Genomic DNA, 8824 nt, shown 5'->3' with positions numbered 1-8824 from the left:
TACATGGTACACACTGCAGCCACAGTACGCCAAAGGTGGAGGGAGTGAATGTTTATGGTGGGGTGCCAACCAAACGGTCTACTATGTCCTGGATGGTGTCGAGCCTATTGAGTGTTGTTGATGCTACACTCATCCAGGCAACTGCAGAGTATTCCAGCACACTCCTTACTTGTGCCTTGTCGATGGCGGAAGGCTCTGGTGAATCAAAAGGTGAGTCACTCGACGCAGAAAACTCAGCATCTGACCTGTTCTTGCAGCCATAGTATTTATGAAGCTGGTCCAGTTGTGTTTCTGGTCAATGGTGGTATCCAGGATTTTGCTGGTGGGGGATTCTGCGATGGTAATGCTGTTGACTATCTAGGGGCGGTTGTTAGGCTCTCTCTTTTGTGTGAAAATCATTGCCTGGCACTTGTGTGTTGCAAATTTAACTTGTCCCTTATCAGCCCAAGCCTGAATCTCGTCCAGATTGCACTGCTCCCGCCTCAGTCCAGAAATTGCATTCCCAGGTCTGTCTAGATTACACTAATCCGGCCTCAATCCGGTAATGTAAATCTAGTTGCATCCTATATTGCTTTGCTCCCGCAACAGACCATGAATTTATTTCCCAGGACAGCCTAGAATACACTGATCCCGCCTCAAACCATTAATTCCATGGCAAGGGCAACCTGCAGTAATCTGCTTCCATCTCAGTCCAGGAATTCTCGTTCCCAGTGCCGCTTAGATTACACTGCTCCAGCCTCAGTCCAGTAATGACATTCCCAGAGCCACCTGCATTACACTGCTCCTCCCTCAGTCCATGGATTATATTCCCAGGGGCGTACTGATTTCACTGCTCCCGCCTCACTTCAGGAAAATCAATCGTAGGGCCGCCTAGTGAATACTGCTCTCACCTCAGTCCAGGAATTTTATTCCCAGATTACCAAGATTTGCTGCTCCTCCCTCAGTCCAGCAATTTCATTCCCAGAGCAGATTAGGTTACACTGTTCCTCCCTCAGTCCAGGAATTTAATTCCCAGGGCCACCAAGATTAAACTGCTGATGGCACTCTCCAGGTATTTCATTCGCAGTTCCACCTGGATTGCACTGTTCCTCCCTCAGTCTAGGCATTAAATTCACATGTCCACGCAGATTGCTCTACTCACACCTCATTCGAATTAGAGGGCCGGATTGATTACATTCACCATCCATTAGTCCAGGAATTAGGTTCCCTGGACCGCCTAGATTTCCACTCCCCCGCCTCAATCTGGAATTTTCATTGACAGGGATGCCATATTACACTGTTCCTATCTGAGTCCAGGAATTGTATTCTCTGGGCCACCTAGTTTATATTGCTCCTGTCTCTGTCCATGAACTTCAAACCATAGGCGGAGTGGGTCAAACTGCTTCCGCATCTATCCAAGAATTTCATCCGAGGCTCACTAAGATTTTGTTTAATTTGTTCATGGGATATGGTCTTCGCTGACAACGCCTGTATTTATTGCCCATTCCTAATTTCCCAGGAGAAGGTGGTGGTGAGCCACCTTCTTGAACTACTGCAGTCCATGTATTGAACGGACTACCACAATGCTGTTAGAGAGTGAGTTCCAGGAATTTTACCCAGTGGCGATGAATGAACGATGATATATTTCCAAGTAAGAATGGTGTGTGCCTTGGAGGGGAGCTTGGAGGTGATAAGAACATATGAAATAGGAGCAGGAGTAGGCCATATGGCCACTCGGGCCTGCTCCGCCATTCAATAGGATCATGGTTGATCTGAATCTAGACTCACGTCCACTTCCCTGCCCTCTCCCCGTAACCCCTAATTCCCTTATCTGCAAGGACAATGTCTATCTCCATTTTAAATTTATTTAATGTTGCAGCTTCCACAGCTCTCTGGGGTAGCAATTTCCATATATTTACTACCCTCTGAGTGAAGAAGTTTCTCCTCATCTCAGTTTTGAAAGGGCAGACCCTTATTCTAAGATTATGCCCCCTAGTTCTAGTCTCACCCATCAGTGGAAACATCCTCACCGCATCCACCCGATAAAGCCCCCTCACAATCTTATATGTTTCGATAAGATCGCCTCTCATTCTTCTGAACTCCAATGAGTAGAGTCCCAACCTATTCAACCTTTCCTCATACGTCAACCCCCTCATCTCTGCAATCAACCGAGTGAACCTTCTCTGAACCGCCTCGAGAGCAAGTATATCATTTCTTAAATATGGAAACCAAAACTGCATGCAGTATTCCAGGTGTGGCCTCACCAATACCCTGTATAACTGCAGCAAGACTTCCCTGTTTTTATACTCCATCCCCCTTGCAATAAAAGCCAAGATTCCATTGGCCTTCCCGATCACCTGCTGCACCTGCATACTAACTTTTTGTGTTTCATGTACCAGGACCCCCAGATCCCTTTGTACTGTAGCACTTTGCAGTTTCTCTCCATTCAGATAATAACTTGCTCTTTGATTTTTTCTGCCAAAGTGCATAAACTCACACTTTCCAACATTATATTGCATCTGCCAAATCTCAGCCCACTCACTTAGCCTGTCTATGTCCTTTTGCAGGTTTTTTATGTCCTCCTCACTCACTGCTTTCCCTCCCATCTTTGTATCGTCGGCAAACTTGAATATCTTGCACTCGGTCCCTTCCTCCAAATCATTAATATAGATTGTAGAGAGTTGGGGTCCCAGCACTGATCCCTGTGGGACACCACTAGTTACTGATTGCCAGCCCGAGAACGAACCACTTATCCCAACTCTTTGTTTTCTGTTAGATAGCCAATCTTCCACCCATGCCAGTATGTTACCCCCAATCCCGTGATTTTTTATCTTGATCAGTAATCTTTTGTGTGGAACCTTGTCAAATGCCTTTTGGAAGTCCAAATACACTACATCCACTGGTTCACCGTTATCCACCCTGTATGTTACATCCTCAAAGAATTCGAGCAAATTTGTCAAGCATGACTTCCCCTTCGTAAAACCATGTTTTCTATTAGATAGCCAATCTTCCACCCATGCCAGTATATTACCCCCAATCCCGTGATTTTTTATCTTGATCAGTGATCTTTTGTGTGGAACCTTGTCAAATGCCTTTTGGAAGCACAAATACACTACATCCACTGGTTCCCCTTTATCCACCCTGTATGTTACATCCTCAAAGAATTCGAGCAAATTTGTCAAACATGACTTCCCCTTCGTAAAACCATGCTGACTCTGTCCTATTAAATTATGTTTATCCAAATGCTCTGATACTGTTTCCTAAATAATGGACTCCAACATTTTGCCAACCACAGATGTTAGGCTAACTGGTCTATAGTTTCCAGCTTTTTGTCTACTTCCCTTCTTAAATAAGGGTGTTACATTAGCAGTTTTCCAATCTGCCGGGACCATTCCTGAGTCCAGGGAGTTCTGGAAAATGATCAACAATGCACCCACAATCCCTACCGCAACTTTTCTCAAGACCCTAGGATGTAGGCCATCAGGTCTGGCGGATTTATCCGCCTAAAGTCCCATTATTTTACTGAGTGCCATCTCTTTTGTGATTTTAATCGTGTTTAGCTCCTCCCCCCAATTGCCCCCTGTTTGTCCAGTGTTGGGATATTTTTAGTGTCCTCTACTGTAAAGACTGATACAAAATATTTGTTCGGCGTCTTTGCCATCTCCATGTTCCCCACCACTAGTTTCCCGGTCCCATCCTCTAAGTGACCAACGTTCACTTTTGCCACCCTTTTTCTTTTTATATAGTTGTAGAAAATCTTGCTATCTGTTTTTATATTTTTTGCTAGTTTACTTTCATAATCTATCTTCCCTTTCTTAATTAATCTTTTAGTTATTGTTTGCTGGCTTTTAAATGCTTCCCAATCTTTTCTCCTCCCACTAGATTTGGCTAATTTATATGCCCTTGTTTTCAGTCGAATACTATCCTTTATTACTTTACTAAGCCACGGATGGCTGTCTTTTCTTTTACTCCCCTTTCCCCTCAGTGGAATATATTTATCTTGAAAGATGTGAAATATCTCCTTGAATGTAGACCACTGCTCTTGTACCATCTTACACTTTAATCTGTTTTCCCAGTCCACTTTAGTCAATTCTACTCTCATACCTTCATAGTCTCCTTTATTTAAGCTTAGTACGCTGGTTTGAGGTCCAACTCTCTCACCCTCAAACTGAATTTGGAATTCAACCATATTATGGCCACTCATTCCAAGGGGATCCTTTATAGGACATTTTTTATTAATCCTGTCTCATTACACAGGACTAGATCTAAGATTGCCTGCCCCCTGGTTGGTTCAGTTAGATACTGCTAAAGGAACCCGTTCCTAATACACTCTATGAACTCTACCTCAATGCTGCCATGCCCAATTTGATTAGTCCAGTCAATAAGAAAGTTAAAATTCCCCATGATTATAGCTGTTCCCTTATTACAAGTGTTAAGTCCGTGAATGATTGAGAAACGGACTAGCAGGAGAGAAACAAAGAGTTGTTTACTGGTGAAAGGCATAAACAAATCTAACCAACAGAGGCTCTCTAGCACCTTTTATACAGAGGTGGTCACTGCCGGTACTGCAGTCTGAGACCAATTATTCTCTTAAAGGTACATACACAACAATTCCTCCCCTTTTAGATAAACAGTACATAACATTCATTTAACAACTAATGATAATGAATTACAATCACAATTACTGTTGTTAGATACATTGGTTAAGTTTAAGCAATTATAAGTTCCGTCTTTGAGGAGGCTTCCTAATTCTGTCTGGATAACGCCTCTTTGGAGTATCAGGTTCTGCTGGCAATGTTGAGTCGGAATCTATGTCGTCGTTTGTTTCCTCTGCTTCCAATATTACCGGTTCTGCGGTAGCTGCAATTGGAACGTCGATTTCATTACCAGGTGTATCAGATCGTGGTGTGGAGTTGACGTTTTCCAGTGACTCTAGAATCTGGTCAGCATGGCGTCTTGCAATGCTCTCCCCAACGTCCACGGTATATATGAGAGGTCCTTGTCGTGTACAAATCGTTCCTGGCTGCCATTTCTCAGTGCGGTAGTCCCGGGCCAAAACTGGTTGACCTTCCTTAAAACTCCTAGTCGGCCTTTCATTCATATTCTAAAACTGCCTGTTCTCCGCATCTCTTCGGACGTTTGGCTTAACCAAATCCAAGCGGCATCGTAGTCTTCGATTGAAGAACATCATGGCTGGAGTTTGGTTGGTAACCGCATGTGTCGCATTCCGGTAGGCAAACAAGAAGTTGTCCACCTTGTGTTGTAGGGGTATATCTTCATTACACATTGCCTTGATAGCCTTCTTGAATGTTTGGACAAACCTCTCGGCCAATCCATTAGTGGCTGGATGATATGGAGCAGATGTGTAATGCTTAACACCATTGTTCTTTAAGAACCTCTGGAACTCTTCAGACACAAACTGTGGTCCATTGTCAGAGCAAATCTGTTCAGGCAGCCCGTTCCTGGCGAATATGGTTTGTAAAACTGCGATAGTTTTTTCCGTGGTGGTTGAGGCCATTTTTATTACCTCTGGCCACTTTGAATGTGCATCCACTGCAATTAAAAACATCGAGTCCATGAAGGGACCAGCAAAATCAATGTGCACCCTTTGCCATGGAGGTGAGGGCCACTCCCATGGATGCAGAGGAGCTTGTGGTGGGGCGTTTTGGACCTTCTGGCATCCTGCACAGCTCTTGGTCATCTCTTCAATTTCTCTATCGATTCCCGGCCACCACACAAACGCTCTGGCTAAGCTCTTCATTTTTACCCCACCCAGATGACCCTCATGAAGCTCATTGAGCACTCTATCCATCAACTTAGGTGGAATTACTACTCTGGATCCACACATCAAGGTTCCTCTGCACACTGACAGGTGTTCTCTTCTTGGCGAGAATGCTGGCAGCAGTGGCGCGCCATGTGTTGGCCATCCCTTCACCGTTAAATCATAGACCCGTAATAGTGTCGGGTCATTCCGTGTTTCCTTTTCTATGTTTGCATTCGTCACAGGGAGACATTCGACTATGGTCGAGTGGAATATCTCCATTGGATCCACTGCAAGGTATTCTTCTTCCACCGTCGGCAACGGTAGACGTGACAATCCATCAGCATTTCCATGCTGTTTAGTTCCTTTGTACTCGATGTAATATTGGTGTGCCCCTAGGAAAAGGGACCATCTCTGCAGCCATTGTGCTGTCATTATCGGTACGCCCTTCTGAGGGTTGAAAATGGAGACAAGAGGTTGATGATCGGTTAGTAGAGTAAATTTTTGACCGTGCACATAGTGATTGAACTTCTTCACTCCCCACACTAGGCTGAGGGCCTCTCTGTCAATCTGGGCGTAGTTACGCTCGGCAGAAGTTAACGAGCGTGACGCAATAGCTATCGGCCTCTCCAACCCATCAAGGAATTTATGTGACAGTACTGCCCCAATGCCGTAGGGAGATGCATCACACGCCAGCCTGATTGGCAGTGCTGGGTTGTAGTGAGCCAATACTTCCTTCGAAGTGATTAAGTCCTTACTCTTCTGAAAAGCACGTTTACAATCATCGCTCCATTTCCATGCTACCCCCGTTCGTAGCAGGGTGTTCAGTGGATGCAGAATTGTCGACAAATTCGGCAAAAACTTATGATAGTAATTCACCAACTCGAGGAATGACCTCAGTTGCGACACATTTTCCGGCGCTGGGGCCTTAACAACCGCTTCAATTTTGTCAGGGGACTTATATAACCCCTCTTCATCAATCACGTGGCCACAATACGATACCTGTTTCTTAAAAAATTCGCACTTGGGGCGGTTGGCTCGCAGCCCATGTTCCCGTAGTCTAGTGAGCACCTGTTCTAGGTTGTTAATGTGTTCACTGTCAATTTCACCTGTTACAAGGATGTCGTCCAAGTAACACTGAGTCCCCGGAATCCCTTGCAGGACTTGTTCCATCGCTCTTTGCCATATCGCCGGAGCCGATGCTACTCCGAATACCAATCGATGATACTGGTAAAGACCTTTGTGAGTGTTTATCGTGAGATACTTTCTAGCGGATTCTTCAACCTCCATCTGCAAATATGCTTGTGCTAGGTCAATTTTTGTAAAATGCTTCCCTCCAGACAGTGAGGCGAAGATGTCTTCTATCCTTGGAAGAGGATATTGTACTGTGTGAAGGATAGGGTTCACCGTCACCTTGAAATCCCACAGATGCGAATCTTCCTTGGCTCTCCGGACTTATTGCTTAACATTTTCTTCATGACAGGAACGATGGGTGTCGCCCACTCGCTCCAGTCGACCTAAGACAACATGCCCGCCTTCTCCAGATTCTCCAGCTCTGCCTCGACGGCTGGACGAATTTCATATGGTACCGGTCTCGCTTTGAAAACCTTGGGAACTGCATTCTCTTCTATTTTTAATGAGGCGGTTACGCCTTTAAGCGTGCCCAGTTCTTGTTGAAATACCTCTTTGGCGTTAGCTAAGATTGTTGACAATCGTCCAGGAGTGACGTCTTCATCTTTTTTACCATCCACCTTCATTGCATGAATGGAATGCCAATCTAAGTTTATCTTCCTGATCCATTCCCATCCCAATAACGGTGGTCCACCATTTGGCAGTATGTAGAGATACAATTTCTGTATTTTCTTGCCATTGCATTCGACAGGCACCCTTATTTTTCCTCTGGGGTATACTTTTTGCCCTGTATACGTCATCAAGACGATGGATGTCTCTCTCAAGGGTATGTGTGAAAATAGCCGCTCATAGTCTCATCGATTCATGATGGTTAGCGCTGATCCTGTATCCAATTCCATTTTAACTTGGGACCCTGCTATCGTGAGGGTGACCCAAATGGTTCGGTGATCCTCTTTTGCGATTACATTGTGAAGTTTGAGACAGCTTAATCTCCTTTTCTCGGAATCACTATCGCTCATCTGGTCTTCGGAACTACTGTCCGTCATCTTTAGTACATTCTTGTACGGTTCCTTAGTAGACTTTTTGTTGTCACTGGTCTTCTTCCCAGACCTACAAACTCGTGCAATGTGTCCAATCTTCCCGCATCGTCTGCATATTTTGTCTTTGGACCAGCAGTCCTTCTGGTCATGGTTAGTTCTGCCGCAGCGATAACCATTTTCCAAATCCCCATGTCATTTCGTGGGTGCCATATTCCTGTGGATTTTGTTGAATTTCTGCAGCTGCCCTGGCTGCTGCTTCATACGATACTGCCACGCTGAAAGCCTTATCTAGCGTCAGCTCTTTTTCTGTGAGTAACTTCTTCTGTGTTCCTTCACTCAGGAGTTCACAGACAAATTTGTCCCGTAGGGTATCTGACAGTCCTGCTCCGAACTGGCAGTGCTTCGATAGCTTGCGTAGCTCCGTAAGATACTCAGCATTGCTCTCATCTTTGTACTGAGTTCTCCTGTGGAATTTAAATCTTTCTGCTATCAACAGCGGTGCAGGGTTTAAGTGCTCCTGTAGAACAGCAACAATTTCGTTAAAACTCTTCACCATCGGTTTGGCTGGAGTAATCAGATCCCGCAATAGGCCGTACATTCTAGCGCCCATTACGTTTAGCAATGTTGATGCCTTTTTTCCCTCCGCTATTTCATTTGCCTCGAAATATACCTCGACTCTTTCCACATACATGGTCCAGTCCTCTAATGTATTATCAAAGCAGTGATACAGCCAGTCTTCGGCATCTTGCAAATCTATAATGGCGCCTCCCGTGCTTTGCCTTCTTCTCCGATTTAACAAAATGGCGCCTCCCGCGCTTTTCCTTCTTCCCTGCTGTTGTTAGCGCTGCTTTCCACGGTTTCCTGCGCGTTAAATATTAATTCATTTTCTTTTATTATCTTCCCGTCATGGAGC

Source organism: Somniosus microcephalus, unplaced genomic scaffold (genome assembly GCF_052327205.1).
Source record: "Somniosus microcephalus isolate GS21.2 unplaced genomic scaffold, FLI_Smic_1.0 unresolved_chr3, whole genome shotgun sequence".
In the NCBI taxonomy this organism is placed as follows: domain Eukaryota; kingdom Metazoa; phylum Chordata; class Chondrichthyes; order Squaliformes; family Somniosidae; genus Somniosus; species Somniosus microcephalus.
Note: the sequence above shows the minus strand (reverse complement) of the source record.